At 41.0% G+C, this 17314-nt stretch overlaps 1 protein-coding gene across 1 annotated transcript in view; it reads right to left on the reverse strand.

Moving 5' to 3' along the window:
* The window catches only part of LOC117899025 (protein couch potato), a gene marked incomplete at its 5' end in the record, with an annotated part of 64388 nt that overhangs the window by 10770 nt on the left and 36304 nt on the right, over positions 1 to 17314 (reverse strand). The gene's annotated exons all lie outside the window — the stretch shown is intronic.

Below are 17314 nucleotides of genomic sequence, written 5' to 3' on the forward strand. Positions count from 1 at the left end.
TGCAACATGTCACGCATATTGACGAAGGTGAGAGGGTGAAAGGTAAAAAGCAAGCAGAAGAGGGGGCGGAAGCAGGGAGTGTCATGGACTCCTGGAGCAACATTTCAAGTGCAGCAGGAAACAGGAAGAGCTGCTGGTGTCTTGTCCTTGTCCCTTGTCCGTAGATCTCGGACATTTTTCACAAATTAATTAGCCAAAGTCCGACCTCTTTCCACCCCCCTTCTGATGCTTTCTACCAAATAAAATTAAGAAAAGGAGCCAAAAGCAAGAATAACAAAAGAGGATGCAGCGGGAAGGGTGATGTTTTCGGTGGGGGGAGGTAAAACCTTTAGCATGGTCAGTTAAATAGCAATTTAAATTAATTTTTATGCAGTCAGCGGCGGTTTCTCCCAGACTCCTCTTTGGCTAATTGGCGTCTCTGGCCAGGAAAAAAGGCAGCCAGCCAAGCAGTCTAATTGGTGGGCAGGGCTGGGGTGCTTGTATTTTTTTGAGTGCTAATGGCAATTGAAATGTAATTTATTAAATGCCTCAAAAGTGTAAATGAACTTAGCGGAAAAGATGTTGAAGCTTTTCTGTTTTTGGATGCCTTTTTCTTTGAGCAAGGTATGCGGCAGGGTGTTGGAAAGAGCCCTGGATAGCAATACAGATTAAAATTATGAGAGGAATGCTTCAAAATATTGCAAAAGGTGTTTAGAAGATGGGATTTTCGACAGGGAATCACTAAATTTGTAACTTCCGATAGTGTTACGAGTCAAAAACTAAACAAATTACTAAAGTATTTTTGCAGTTGTAACCCTCGATTACAGTTTTGTTTTAGAACTGTGCCAGACAGGAATCTACCTTTGAATCTCTCTCCGTAGCCCACCCAGAAACCTATGGAATATCTCATGCCGTGCATGTGTCTCTATCTCTATGTTGATTTGACTTGTGTGCGCTTGTGGGCATTGCGGATAGACATTTAGTATTTTGGCAACCATAATACACACACACACTCACACACACACAGGAGTAGGAGGAGGAGTAGTAAACTTCAACTTCAACTGCAATTGCAACTCCAGAACCAAACTACAACTCCAACTCGAATTGTATGATTCCCATACCAATTCCGACAAACTGCACAGAGGAACTTGGATGGGGCTTACATATGCAAGCGACATTATATTGGTGTGCACCGGCAACTCCCAGACTCGAATTTTGGATTTGGATTTGTCTGATGCGACGCCGCTGTTGTGGGTGTGGCATCCACTGCACTCTATCTATCTACATATCTCCTCTTGTTGTTGTTTGTGCTGCTGTTCTTGCGGGTTTTGTCTAACTCTGGTTGCCAAAATCCATTTAAATACAGCAAAATTGTACTGCCTCCCGTCTCTATCTGTCTGTCTGTTGGTCAACCTTGCAAGTTGGCTCTGATTTTGGCTTTGGCTGAGAACCTGAAATCCATTTCCCCTTCTGTCTGTTGAGTCCTATGTGTCTGCGTGTGTGTTGTGTGTGTTTGCTATTTGCGGTTTACTGTTTGTTGCCAAGAAGTTAAAGTTACTCCTCTCTCACTCTCTCCCTCTGTCTCTCGGTCTGTTGTTTGCCGCAATGCACTGTTTCTCCAGTTGATATTCCTTTTGGCCAAAAACTTTGTTTATAATTATGCACGATTCCATTTATTTGTTGGGCTTCGCAAATAAATTGCCCTAACTTTTGGGTGATTTACTTGAATATTTCAAAATGGCAAATGCGCCTGTCTGCCGGTCTGTCTGTTAAGCGGATGTTACACGATGATGCTAACATTATGTTTTATGCTCAATAGAGCTTTGTAACTCATGCGTATTTTATATAATTTATATTTTATTTTATCTATAATATTTTTATAATTATTTTATTTACTTATGCATAATTTATTGTACGTAATTTTACCAATTAAATTCTGACGTTCTCTTTAGCATTTTCGCACACAATTTCTTGTCGCTGAAAAATGCCGTCGGTGTTTCATCATAGCTGGAAAGCTTATTGTAGCCACAGGCAACTGTTTCATATGTTTTTGTGGAAGTGTCACTTGCCTACCCTGTCGACCTTGTCTTTGGTTGTCTTCTGTTGACTGTTGTGCTCTGTCGTTATATTGGGCCAACATAAACAGTGTAAGTAACAACGTTTATAAATCACTCTGGCAGTCAAGTGTTGACTTACAATAATTAAGCATGACAGAGGCACACACAGACGCACACACCTTTACGGAGCCACTCTCTTACGCCCAAGCATTTCGCGCAAGCATTGACGTGGGCGTGGCAATGGCATACATACTATTACTTATGGCAACTGAACAATTTGCTGCTGCTATTTGCAAACTGCTTTAGCCTTACACAAAAATTTACATATTTCTATGTATCGATGCGGGGGGTGCGGTGCGGTAGCGGTCGATTTGTTGTTGCTAGATTTTTTTATCGACTGCGGCGGCGTTTGCACAAAGCGAAAATGCAACAAAATATTGTATTTATTTCTCTATAAATAGTTGTGGCAATTAAATGGCAATTGATGTATGCAAAAACCGATAAAGTAGTTGATGTGGCAACGTCCAAACAGTGTGACAGATAGAGAAAGAAACAGAGAACACACAGAGAGAGAGAGAGGGAGACAGCGAATGATGTATTTATCATTTAGAAGCATAAATTTCAAGCTCATTTATGGAGTAATAATTCATTTAGTTGAGTGGGCCAGGCCAGTAAATATGTATTTGAGAGATCATTAAAATATCCCTATAATTTTCCATCTCTAATTTAAGCAGGTTTGGTCCTTTTGTGAGCTTTTAATGATGCTCTCCCCTTTGCATTTTTCCTTCAGTTTTATTTTGCTTGTCACAGCAAAAGTCTTTTCAATAGCTGAATAGTTTTTCAATGCCTTCGGATTTTACCGTTGACTTTTATGCTCTCATTTTTCCTTTTCTCTTTCTCTAGTGGCTCCGTCTTCTTCTGGTCCTAGCCCGGGCCACCTCTTGCACTCTCCCCTCTCTTTGGGTTGGCCAATTAAGTCGAGCATTTAGTCAACTTAAAATGCCAGCGGCTAAAAGTTTATGTTACAATTTGTTATTGTTGTTTGTGCACTTGTTATTGTTGCCAGCTACTTGTGTTTGCTTAGCTTTTCTCTCTTTTTCTCTGCTTTTCTTTGGGTTTTGCTGTGCAACAACAGAAGACAGAATCCCAGGCAAATCTTGAAGTGTGCCGCAACAGAAAGAGAGGCAGCGAATGGAAGGACAGGAAAGGGAGTCAGGAGTGACAGAAAGAAGGGAGATAGTGTGAATGTAAGAGATAGAGGGAGAACGAAGGATAATTCACAGGGGAGCAGGGCAGAAATTAGAGAAAAGAAATGCGACTAAATGAGTATAAACCGAATGAATAAATGGAATGAATGAGTAAATGCATGTGGCTTGACTTTACTTTGTTTTGTTCTTCTTGTTGCTTTGTTTCTCTGACTTTGATACCCTTTGCAAGAGGTATTTTGAGTATGAGAAAATGTTTGTAGCGCAGAGAGAGAAGTATCTGTGCCATACCAGCTATAGGGTATCAAAAGCTGCTCAAACTCTCAATTGCTACTCTTTTCTATTCTGTTGCCATTGTTGGCTGTAGTTGTTGCAGCAGTGCTTTAGTGCAGTTTGCATACAAAATGTGAGCTGGAAGTCGGTGAAAGGATAAACAAGCAGTTCCAATTGTGCCTGCTCACTCTCACTCGAACTCATTCATTGCCGCATTTGTGCTGGGTACCCTGTAGACTTAAGGGTATGTTCAGTTTGAATGTAGAATGTGGAAGGCTGCGCGACATAAACACGCACAGCCGAAAATGATTTCGTTGGCACTCGGTAATCAGTTGCTTCGATCAGCGGTCAGCGCGTCTCAGTTTTTGCATTTCTTTATTCTCCCGCCACACACAGCAAACGACATCGAGTATCACCCCTTCTTGCTGTACAACGTAATTGTTTTTTTTTTTTTTTGCGTCGCTGCTCACAGGCAGACCAGCAGGCAGATCACAAACCAGTGTCAAATGCAAAAACAATTTTTCATGGTTTTGCTTTGCCTGCACCTTCGTCTTTCGACTCGCGGACATGCACGGACATGCAGGAAAAGAATAGCGCCACAAAGTATGAGCTTTGACTGCATGCTGGTTTCGACAAGAACTAATCTCTCAGAAGTTTATTTCGAAGACAAATTAAACCTCCAGTAATTAAGGTAATTTGTGCCTAGAATGCCTATTTACCATCTTTATTAGCCCACAAATCAAACATTAATGAGTATCCCCTAGTCACCAGTTCCGCTGACTGCAGCCTGCTGCAATTCTTTTTTTTTTTTTTTTACATTTTCACTGCATCAGAACCAGAAACAACAACAGGAGCAACCAGCACCAGAACAACAGGCAGGAGAACAAAGTTGAAAACGTTTTGTTTTCTTGGGTTTTTGCACGCTTTCTGTTTTCAGTTTTGTGTTTTGGCATTTAGCTCACGCGTCTGGCAAACATCGCGTATACGCGATGTGGATTGGTGCTGCTCCTGCTCCTGCTGCTGATGCTGTCCCCGCTGACCCCCTGCAACACACACCCTGCACTCCTTGCAGCACTACCCGCCGCTCAATTAAGCCTCGGCAAGGTTTTAATCTCTTCAGAATCTTTTGCTTTTGTTGTTCTTGTTTTGCTTTGTTTTTGCTTTGCTTTTGGTTTTGGCTTTCGGCTTTAGCCATTGTTTAAGCCTGTTTGTTGGCTCCTGGCTGCTGGCTTCAGTGTTCTCTGGCCTCTCTGGCAATCGCGTTGCCTGTTTATTTATTATCTTTGTCTGGATTTCTTTTTTACAGGACAATTGCTGTATAGCCGGGCTAATGCCTGGGGGGGCCGTAAGTGTGGGTGTAAGGATAATTAGCGCCTGTCGTCATTTTGCATTTAATTAAAGTTTATTTGTCTTGGCCCAAATCTTCGGTCGGTCGGTTGGCTGCTAAGTTTTGAGGCCAAAACTAATATTTTAATTGCTAAGCAAGCAGCTTTGGGGCTCCCAGATACGGATGTGAAACACCACGGAAGAAGTTTACACACAGATAACAGATCCACAAACAGGCCACAGAGAAAATATAAACCAGAAATAATAGATATTACTTAGAATTTCACAAGGAAATTAACGTTAATGCTTGGATGTTATCCTTCTAGAACTGTATCTTTAAGCACTGTTGTTTGCTTAGTGGGTTGTATTCGAAATGGGAGCAACATTTATAGGAAATACATTTATAAATAAAATATCTTTTATACTGTTTGTTTTTCATCGAAGTTTCATGGAATAATTTTGTTGAAAAGAAGACATTTAGCAAGTGATAAAAGGGTGACTAAATATTTGAAATAAAATGAAATAAAATTCGTATTTTTTGTGCTGTGAATTTGTATTCGAATGGAACCCCCATGACTGATTTATGCTAGAAAAACAATGCAAATATTAAAATATTTGTCATAGAAAATAGACTCAAAACGCGTCACTAAAAAAAATTGTGGAAGAAGAAAAACAGCAGTTAAACAGCAATAGCAAATAAAGTGAATGGCCAAATACACCGAATCTAAATAACCGTCGGAAACTCACACCACCAAAATTTGTTTGTTGAAACTTGGCTTATTTCACAAATTAGCCAAAAAAGACTCAGAGCAAAATTTTGGAATTAAAAATAGAGATGGAAACACAAACAAAAATAGTTAGAGAGAGAGAGAGAGAGAGGAAGTGCTAGAGAGAGGGATAGATGGAGAGATAGCGGACAGACAGAGACAAATAGCTGTAGGCCAAAGCCATGCCACCCACACAGACGGGCACACACACACAAGCACACATTTCCGTAGCCTGCAACTTTTTGATTGCAAATTATTTGCAACACACACACAGCACACACACACACATACATACACACAGAATTTTATACACTGAATGTCAAAAGTTTGTTGCCAGCAGCAAAATCTACTTTTTTGGGGGGCATTATCGTTGTTGTTGTTGTTGCTGGCAGTTTTGTAACAACACCCGGAAAATGGTTCTAACAAGATAAACCCAGGGAAAAGCATTTTATTAGAGGGTGGACAGAGACTTCAGTGGGGTGCTGGGGAGTTGTAGGAGGAGGACGAAGAGTTTTGGAGTAAGGTCCATAGCTGCCTTATGCGCTCCATGAAATATATATTATCTATAAATAAAACTCTACTTTAAAAATGCAGCAGCAAGAAGGCAACGGGTCCAAAGCAACTTCAGATTTTAATAATTAAAACTCATTAACACTTTCGCCATGGCCATGGCATCTACAGAGGATAGAAAGGGTTGAGGCATGCCAGAGGGATAGATACAGTGGGTGGGGGAGCGTGGCATATTGGCCGGACAAAGATTAAATAACAAATGAGCGATGACTTTTCCAGCAAGCGAACGAAGGAACCAGCGAGCTTCCGCTGCACACACTTTCGGATGGAAAAATTGTAGAGGAAAATTTTGAAGGCGGAAGGCGGAAAGGGAATGTTGTCTCAGTTTTTGTTTGCTTATTAATTTTGAGCGAGAGAAATACTCTCAGCTGTCTACGTAATTTATGAGGAAATTGTAAAAAATAAACACGAAAATTTATTGGTACTAGCAGGACGAGCTGCAGAACTGCACAACTATTCGCTTTAGCCAAAAGTATTCAACGTTTAGGCCAAGGTAACAATACAAAATTGTTTTCCGTTAGTCAAGCAGAAATGTAAGCCAAAGAAAAACCTACCCAAAAGCGACAAATGACAAAACAATAGAAAAGGAAAATATGGCAGGGCCTTGACTAAGACTCGTCGGGCGCACAATGGACAGAGTTCTTCTCTGTTGTCTTTCTTAGGGGTTTTTTTATAGAAATTGCCAGGCAATTTGACAAGCAACATTATTTAAAGCAGGCAGGAAGAGGGACAGAAGAAATGGCTAAAAGCAAAAGAGGTAGAACGATGAGAACTAAATTGAGATGAATGCCAAAAGGAATAAGAAAAAAAAGAAGAAAAAACTTGAGAGAAAAGCATAAAATTAACTAAGTGCTAAGCATAACGTCTGAAGGATTAAGGATTGAGAAGTGAGGTAACTTTTAAGTGGGAATAAACTTGTTATATTTATATTTTAATGGGATTATCAAGATAAATATCTGCAGAGAGAGAGAGAGGGAGAGAGAGAGCTCCTTGAGGAACAATCAACAGAATAAAAACTGACAATGGCAGCTTCGATTGGCAATGTGCTGTGCTCCAACTCCCCACAGCTTCACCACAAGTAGAAAGAACGAAGAGGGAAATATAAATAAACCGAGAAATAAGAGTAAAGACATCTAAGGTGTTACAAGGGGCATCATCTGTAGATTAGCCATAAATGAACTCCAAATTCCATTATATAATGCTTGACTAAATAGTTTTAGTCGAGAGAATACCCTTAATGCTTGATGTAATATTCATTAAGGAAAAGTTTACAGCGAATATGAGAGAGTGGAGAGCGCAGCGCAGTTTGTTGCAATTTTATGGGGGAATAGCTAATAAAATGCATATGCGGCATGGCGTGGCGTATACGTGATATGTGTTGCCACGGCAGCAAAAGCAACGAAAGTACAAGCGAGGAGCAGTGGCAGCGGCAGCGGCAGTGGATAACTGTAAACTGCGTCGACATCAGCTAATTAAGATTGAAGTTGCCGCAGTGCCACGGTGCCAGCGAGAACACGAACACGACAACGAGCAGGGAAATGGAGAACCGGAGTAGAAGCTAATTTATTATGCCAAAAGTATGTTGTGGCATGCCACCCGGGGGGGGGGTGGATGTACTGTGTGTGTATCTGTGTTTGTGTGTTTAGGAGAAGGTGTTGAAGTGCAGGTGTTAACTGGCAGATTTAGTGGGAAATTTCATACATCCAAAATGGTGGGGAAACTATTTTCCTATTTCCTATTTTTAGCTGCACATCAAATCAATATCGAAGTAAAACATTTCCAACAAAAGGGCAAACTAATATGCAAAAATTCAACTGTTTTTCTGTGTGCTTTTGTGGGGTTTTTACTCTGCCAATTCCCTCATTGAATTTGCGAAGCAATTTCCAAAAAGTTTTCCCCTTGAAGGCCTACAAAACTGAATTTTCTTTTTCAATAAGCTTTTTGGTCATAGATTTTTGTTTTCAATTTTCTGGCAGAAGGAAAATTTTGTTGAACAAAACAGCAGTAGAAGGAGAAAATTTGGTGCAAGAAACTGCAGGAGAATGAGAAATTTTGGTGCAAGAAAAGTAGGAGCAAAAGCAGTAGAAAAGCAGTGGGACAAGGCAGCAGAGAAGAGGAGAGGAGTACAAGAAGTACTAGAGTGAAAAATCAAAACGAATCATCGCATTTTTGGGTCAATCACAGAGGGAGAGAGAGAGCGACATAGACATGGATTACGTGCTTAGGATATGCTTGTTACTCGCTCTCCATTCCCTCTCGCTCTCTCTCTCTCTCTCTCCCGGTGTCCTGCTGCCTCTTGTGCCAGCTTTGGTGGCATCTTTTTTTTGGGCGGCTTGAGCCCTGGGCTAACGAGCGCTTTTTGGCCACAGAGAGAGTGAGGATACCACTACTTTCTGCTCGGTTCCCTGCATCGATTGACCAAACAACGGGGTATGCATATTAAACACTGGCTCTGGGACTCTAGCACTCTTGTCTCTCTCGTCTCTCTCTTTCCTGCTCCATTTTGCCCACTCTTGCCTGTCCAGATCTCTGCTGTAAATAAATAATGTTGACCTAAGCAGCGGGTGCAGCGACAGCGGCTTTTCAGTCAGTTATAAAAGAAAAAAGAAAAATAAACTACAGCCAAAGGGAAATCACTTGTTCAACGGGGTACTTGGCAGCACTGTTTGCCAGGGCTGCGACTACGGCTGCGGCTGTTTAATGAATCGTTCGATTGAATTTGCCAAGCATTTGCATTGCTCCGCGCGCTGCAAATGAATGAGGAGGTGGAAGAGTGCTCCTCCTACTACTGCAAATGAGGAATGGGAGGGGCACTCCTGCTGCTGCTGCAAATGAGGAATGGTAGGGGCACTCCTGCTGCTTCTGCTGTTCATTAGTTTTGCGTTTTGCTCATTGTTTTTCGCAGATAATTAGTTTTGTAAATTTGTGTAGGGAAAACACAGAGCACTTTTATTGCGCAAACATTTTGATGGTATCAATTTTTAAGTAATTTTCCCCCCCTCTGCATGGAGTGGCAATAATTGTACGAGGGATATGTACATATATCCCATATCCCTTCTACATTTCGCATTTACCGCAAAACAACAATGAAATTGTCCATATGTGAATTATTGAATAACCTGACAATTATCCAGTGTCCATGTCCATGTCAGTGGACAGAGCCGAGCAGAGCTGTGTCCAGAGTGTGTGTCAGTGTGACAATTAAAACATATGCGAATTGTGGATTGTTTCCGACAACAATATGTGAGTCTCCCCCACACTGTACCACTCGCATATTTTGTGTAATTAAATATTTATAAATGTTATTTACACACGCACACACACACATTACGGTCAGGGGTTAAGTGCATTCATTCATTGTTGGGGGGATTGAAGCAGGGTCCGCCTCTGCTGCTGCCTGCCACTGTCAATGGCATAATCTATTGTGGCATAATCTATTCGTAGCCTTGCATTTAAAATTTTGTTGATTGGCCATGACAAGGCACAAAACATAACTAAAAACAAATAACATTTGTTTTTTGAAAGACGAATTTTTAATTGAATTAAATAATTCACGCAAGATTTGTGTGCGTTTCTGTTCATTATTATTTCTGGTCGGAAAAATAAACTACAAAATGCAAAGAATAAATGTTGCTTATTGACATTGTCAGCAGAATGCAAAATGTTGACTTAAGCTGTCGATGGTTGGTCAAAGAATTTGTAGAGCAAATTAAAGAATTTAATCAACGAAAAACAAACAAATGTTGAGATGGAAATACAAAGAAAACTGTTTCCTAGAATATTTTATGCCACTTTTTACCCTTAAAGAACGCTTAAAGCCACTTCTTAAGTTGGTTTTTCTGCATCGCCAAGTTACGCCACACCCCCTACCTGCGCTTCCTTCCTGCCTTTTAAGGGCAGCGCATTATTTTCTTGCAGTCAAAAATGTTCACACTGCACCTGTCAATTTTCATAAGTTTTTCCAACCAACCCTACAGACAGCCCAAATTCTTTTCGCGTTTCTCGCGCAATTTCCCTTCTTTTTGGGGCAGAACTTTTATTTTTTTGGTGCGCTGCGTGGCGCTGTCTTTGCCACACGAAGCCACCGCAAATTAGGCAAAGTTTTCCCCTGCTGCTTGGCTTGCCTGCCTGCCTGCTGTCTGCATTGTTGTGGCAAGTTTATTAGCTGCTTGGCAGGTGGCCAAGCGGAAACAAAAGGCATCTTAAAGGAGTCGCCTCTAAATGCAGCGCTGTGGAAATGGTCTGTGGGAAAGCCGGGGAAGAGAAACTGTTTAAATAACTGTCGGAGGCAGGCAGTCAGGGGCTACATGTTTCAAGGCCTGTTTGGGGGATTTTCACTGGCTATTTATAGAGCGAGAGAGAAACGAAAGAGAGGAGGACACTCTGCATCTGCTTTGGGTTTTTTTTGCACAGGAATTTTCACTTGAGCTGAGCCCCCGCCGCCCCATCGATGTGCCACACACGCATCCATCCAACCTCCTCCTCCTGCAGTGATAATCCTCTCTCACTCTTCTGTGTCTCTTTTGCACACTTCTGTAGCCCCATCTCGTTTCAGCTTGTCATTCACAATTAGCCGCTTTGGCTAAAAATAAAAGCTGTTAAAGTGGGATGCGATGCGAGAGAGGACAGCGGCCAGGGGACAGGGGACAGAGAATGGGGTACGGGTACGGTCAGTGCTTGAGAGAGTGACTTGGGGCTAAAACGGATTTGACAGCGTGTGACAATACACGTAAACGACTCACACGCACACACACACAGTCAAACATATGCAAAAAGGGTAGAAAAAAGAGGGAGAGGCAGAAAGAATGAGCTCAGAGTCAGACGTTCGGTTTTTCAGCGATGGTAATCGCGTAAATGTCGAGTGTGAATGTCGTGCAAGTAAAGGAAATTAGAAAGCAATTACCTTTAGTCATAGATGCAAATTTCGATAGTAGTTTCTTTTTTACGTGGAAACTTTTTTTTAAATATTTCGTATAAGAAAATAATATTTTTTAATGTTCAAATTAAGGAAAATGGGTTTCTGCGTTTCTGTGACATAAAAGCACCGATCTCTTTATCTATTTATTTTTATTTTATTTGTTTTTTTTGTGTTGTAATTTTATCACTTATTTTTCTGTTATAAATTTTAAATATTAATGATTTATTCATTTATTGATTTTATTTTAATTTATGTACTTTTGTCACCGAAGAACTCTTCAGGATTTCAATGTGAACTATTTTATTTGTTACTATTTTATAACATTTTTTGTTCTTGTTATATAATTGTATTTATTATTTCTACGTACTTAGAATTATTTTCCATTAAACCATTCGTTAAATTCTTCCTGTCGGTGGAAAAGTTGTCGTGAAATTTCTTGGCATAAGAAACTCCCCTCTCCCTTTTTCTCTCACTAGCTTATGAACAGAGGAGGAACCTACCGACAGACACACTTGGACACAAGGATTCAAGTGTCCTTCAGTCTATTTGGATACTTTGCATTTTGCTACGATTTTCTGTTTTATTTTTTTCTACTCTACGTTCGTGCTTCTGCTGTTGTTATTTGCTTGCTAAATGTGCTCTATTTTTGAGCCAAAGACAGAAGAAGCAGAATGAGTGCGGGGGGGGGGGTTGGAGATAAAGTGTGGATATAGAGAGGTACGAAACGAGAGGCGGAGCGAGACACACACAGACAATGCCACTTTGGCTAATGAAATGCAAACGCCATGGCAAAGTCCACCCAACCCAGAACCCCATGCTGCGCGTTCAGCGTAAGAGTGTGTGTGCGGGTGTGTGTGCGGGTGTGTGTGTGTATGAATATTTATATGTATGTAGAGGAGAGTGTAGTAGGTGTAGGTGTAGCTGTGAGCAAAATAGCTGTAAAAACATGAGAGGAACCCAGCAAGAACACAAAAAAAAGGAGAAAGAAAAAACGAATGCAACACACAGTGGCACAGCAGCAGCATCAGTGGCATCTTCAGGCTGCCTGCCACATTAATATTTATGTTCTCTCAGGGGGGTGCGGGGGAGAGTGGACTGAGCTGCGATGAAACGCTGAAACTCGGATTCATAACCGCCCAGCTTTTATTTTTTGTTACCATCTTAAAGCAGGAAAACGTTAACCGATTTGCGAGAAGGGCTTTAAAACGATTAAAAATCGATTAAAATATGGGAATATTAAAAGAAATTGTGATACATTTGTATAGCCATAAAATTAATGAGGCAGATAACTTAATATTTGAGTGTGTGTGTGTGTGTGTGTGTGTGTCAAATCAAGCGTTAATAAACGCTGGAAATTGCGTTAGTAACACACTCAATTAAAGGCTTAAAAGGAATTTGATTGCATTGATTTATTAGTCGCTTGCACAGGGGTCTGCTGCTGCTAGAAGGATTTTAATAATTATTAGATGTCGAGCAATTCCATTGAAAACTTGAACGGGGAACCCCCGTTGGATGTCAAGTTAATTTTCCAAATAATGTTCTTGAATTCTTCTGCATCTTTTCCCCTCTTTTCTCTCTAATTTTTCTACAGAAAAAGTTTATTTTCTTTTATACACTTAATAAAATTCCTTAGCATTTTCGCTCTTTTCTCTCAAGTCAATTACTGCCCGCCTCAATGATTGCTTAATTTAATAAAGAATATGAGCTGCGAGTGACATTTTCTTTTAAGAATTTATCCCCAATTTTCTGAAACTATCATTTTTGCCTTTTCATTCTCTCTCTATCAATTTTTCCCAACTTTTGTGCATTGCTTTAATTGCAGAAAGAGTTGGCAGGCACTGCTGACAAGCCCGTTAAGCCAATAACGTTGAAAACTTTGGCCCCCTACCCAAAAAAAAAAAAAGTAAAGTAAATAAATGGAAAATTGTCCTCAAAGTTGAAAGGTGCAAAGAGCGCAGGGTTCAAGTCAGTTTTCCCCCCCAATTTGTAGGGCAAATTGAATACCGAAATCTCTGCCGAAAATTAGACAGATTTCGTAGCGAAATTGTAGGGGAAAGAGTGGATTTTAATTAGCGATTTGCCAATAGAAACGAAGGGAGAAACGGCTGGGAAATGGGAAATGGTGTTGCAGAAAATGTTAATTGATTTATGCACTGATTTATTCATAAAGTGTGCAAAACTCTGTGCCCAAAGTAAATGTTTGCAAAAGTCACGAATTAAAATTGCAAGAAAATGCATTTGAAATATTTTTGCTGTTTTTTTTTGTATGTTTCGTCCGCTCTGCCCATGCAAATTAATTGAAATTAATTACTTCATTTACATTTGTTGCATGCAACACAGCAGCAGCGGCGTGGGGATTGCAATTGAATTAAATTGAAATCTTTGGCAAATATTTGGCTTTAATTTCCATATAATTTTCATGCATATTGTGGCGCCTGCTGCTGTTCATGTTGTTGTTATTTGTAATCAACAAATGTGGTCTGCCGTTTAATGAGAAAACTGTCAACGACACTATGCTGCATGGTAACGTGTAACCTTTAGTTAAAGTTAGTATCAAATCAAATCGGAATGTACAGAGGGGAGGCGGGAAGCTGGAGCCAGTACCCCGAGCGGATTCCAATGCCAAATGGTCATCCAATTGAGTTTTTTCATTGCAGCCAAATATCGACACAAACAAGCGCGTAATTGAGTCTGCACTGTGCACATGCCACTGCCTCCCCACCCTGGTTTTCCCAGCCATAAAAATGCAGCAGAACAAACAAAAATTAAGCGAAAAAGGTGTTGTTTGCACGCCCAAAAAACTGTTAAAAAATGTGACAAAAATTCGTTATGAAAAATACCAATATGTGTGCACACTTTTTTGTTTTTTTTGATGCACAGAAAATGTTGCCAAATATTTTTGAAAATATTTTTGTAATTGAATTTATGTAATTTTCGGGACATATTTTTAAATGTTATTTTTTAACTGTTGAAATATTTCTCAAATATATTTTTTGGTCTATTTCTTTTTAGATTTTTAAATATTTTGCTTCATGTAAATAATTCCGTTTATTCATAAATTCCCTTTGAAAAATTTGGCAATATATTTTAATACGATTTAATTTTGGTGACATTTTCGATCTAAAGTGAATCCATGCGAACTTTTCATTTGGTTGCAGTGTATATTTTGGGTTTTTTTTTTGCCCTTGCGACAATTGCGATGACAGCCAGGCAGCACTCCCCTTACCCCTTATCGCTCTGTCAATAGACATCAAAAATGAAAATTGTAATGCGAACATTTTTGGCAAACGGCGGGAAGTTCGGTACCGGACTGGACCCTGGCATTGCCGCCGTGTTATGTCTACATTTGGGTTGGGTTGGGGATCCGCCCGTTTGTTGTTTTTTGTGCAGTCTCCACCCACAGCTGCAGCGCCTCCATTTCGGTCTGCATTCCTGTTTGCCCCCTGCCGCTCTTGCAATTCCCTCTCACCCCTGGCCAACTCTTTGCCTGAATCAACCAGCCAGCGTCCTCTCTCTCTTTTTGGCTCTTCGCGTAGTTGGCCATATTGACAGCGGCAAATTCATTAATGTCACGACGGCAGGAGGAGCAGCTCCTGCTGCAGACACAACGAGACAGGTACCACCAATGGAGGACATTCCACTGCTCCCGCGCAGCGCCACAGTAATCCAAAGTTTATATTTCTGGATGCCATTGTTAAATGGTTAGCATGAGAGCATCAGGAAGGAGCGTGCTGCAAAGGGTACAGAATAACACAGAGAAAAAGACAGAGAAAAAAGAGCGGGGGAGGTGCAGCTAGCAGCACGCGGGTGGAGCCACGATCCAGAGTGAGTTATCGATGGGAAGCCAGGACGTTGCAGGACAATGCGCGTAATGAAGTGACAGCTTTATTGACAAATAAATTCTGTTTGACAACACTCAACGAAAACCAACACTCGACTGCCTGCAGTAAAAAATACTTGGAAAAAACTGTTGGCCAATTGTGCAATTTGCTTTGATCTTTTGGCTGTATAAAATAAATTGCGTAAATAAAACAAAAATGTTGGACCAGCAAAAAAAAAAAAGAAGGGAAAGACGAAAAATGGAGACGAAAGTTTAATTTAAAATTCAAATCAACAGAGTGACGAGGCGCAGGAGGGGGTAGCAGGCAGAGAGAGAGAGAGAGCATCACTCAATGGGGAAAACAAAACTACAATTGCTGTGTGGCAGTGGCAATCCCCAATCCCCACTGCTGTTGCAACGTGGCGCCATGAATTATGCAACAAATGTGTTGCAGATTAAACACGCACACCAAATGCCAAAGCACTTAAAACGACCCAACCCCACCAGCCCCAAAATGCAACTAATGCAGCGCCTCATAAACACACACAGAGCAGGGGGTGGGGTGACGAAATTGAATGAAGTGAATGGAAAGTCAGGAGTTGATTGTCATTAGCAGGAGGCGAGTTATTTGATGCCTGGAAACCCGACAACAGACAACAATCCATAGACAATTGGCATTGGCTGAAGCAGTAGATTGGTTCTGGATTTACGGGTGCGAATGGTAGGTGGAGGCATCCCTCAAGAGACTGCCACAAAGATGACAGGCTAAGAATCCACTCAAGAATGTGTGGCAGGAATGGAGTAAATGAATCCCACTGCTAAGCTCATAAGAAGTTGCATTTAATTAAGTTTTCATTCGATTACAGAGACAGGAAGGAAGTCGAATAAATGCACGCAAAATGCAGAGTTTTCTCCATCAAATATTCATTGGAATCAAATGAGATTAAATTGGTTAATTCGATGCAAGATAATCATATTTATGAGTATTTTTGGGGTTTCAAATAACAAAAGATTTAATTGTGTAAAACGTGGACAGAATTCGGGTTTTGTTGCACGCTTTTGGCAGTTGATAAAACTTGCAGATTTAGACGAATTAATTCCTTAAACATTTGCTGAATTTTTAAAGCCCAAATTGTCATAGTTTTTGAACTAAATTCCACACTTGTATTGCTTCAGGTGAATTTAAACCTTTAGTCTGTGTGCAGACCGTCGCAATTTCTCGCCACATTCCTTGAAAATCTCTCCCAAGTGCACAAATCGTAAGTGAAAATCCCCGTCGAAGGCGAAGGATGAAGATCCAAGCCCCCATCCACAAGTCAAGTCGAGTAACTACCCAACAATTGCAAAACTCAATCTCGCAAACGCCACAAGATGAAGACATTTTTCAACCCATGTGTGTGTGTGTGTGTGTGTGTGTGTGTGGGTGTTTTATCTATAGAAACGAGTGTGTGTCTGTCTGTCTGGCATCCTGAAGACTCGAGGCTAAAACCTCAACGCTTGAATGTGATTTCTGCGGCAAACAGAACCCCAGGAATGTCGCCTCCATTTTTTGTCCCGCGTGTTTGTTGCGTTCTACAAGGATTTGTTTGTTTGTTTGTTGGTTGGGTTTTGTCTCATTCGTTCATCCGTTCGTTTGTCTGTCTGTCGCATTTTATCTTTTGCCTCTTTATGGGCAGCCATTTTTTTTTATCGCCTAACGTGATAGACCCCACGCCTCCAGACCCTGTGCCTGCCGCTGTCCCTATCCCTGCCCCTCCTGATGCTGCCCAATCCATCTATGGTTTACCCTGCCTCCTCCTGCACTTCACTGGCTTCTGGCTTATCTTTCAAGCGGCGTTTTGTAACAATTTTTATTGTTTTTTGTGACGGGGCAATGCCTGAAGTTGGCTTTTCGTGTGCTAAAGATTTATCTGCTGCTTCGGGGGGGATTCTGTGTGGTTTTGTCAGAGAGAGCTTTACCCTTGCGATAAGAGTGGAGGAGCCTTTGGGCTCCAATTCTCCATAGCCAATGGTTGAAGGATTTATTTTCTATTTTGTGCCTGCAAAATGAACTCGAAATTAAATCAGGAGACAGCCACCAGCCACGATTGGAGAGGCATGGCAGCCGGATGTTTCCGATCAAAAATGAAAATACGACCCATATTCCCCAGGACTCGCAGGGACTCGTGCTGCTGGCACGTGCTCTCACAGGACACAATGATGTGGCTGGCAAACAACTTTGGACTGCAGTTCCTGCTGCATTTTGCTGCACACTTCCTTCCTTTTTTTTGTGCCCGTGGGGGGCAATCGCTTGACTTGATTTTTATACGATTTCTGGCTTATTTCACAAATTTTGCGCTGGTAGACCCAAAAGCAAAATGGCATGGAAAATGCCCCAATAAGGGGTTGGCTGGAAAGGC

Source organism: Drosophila subobscura, chromosome O, assembly GCF_008121235.1.
Source record: "Drosophila subobscura isolate 14011-0131.10 chromosome O, UCBerk_Dsub_1.0, whole genome shotgun sequence".
Taxonomy (NCBI): Eukaryota; Metazoa; Arthropoda; class Insecta; order Diptera; family Drosophilidae; genus Drosophila; species Drosophila subobscura.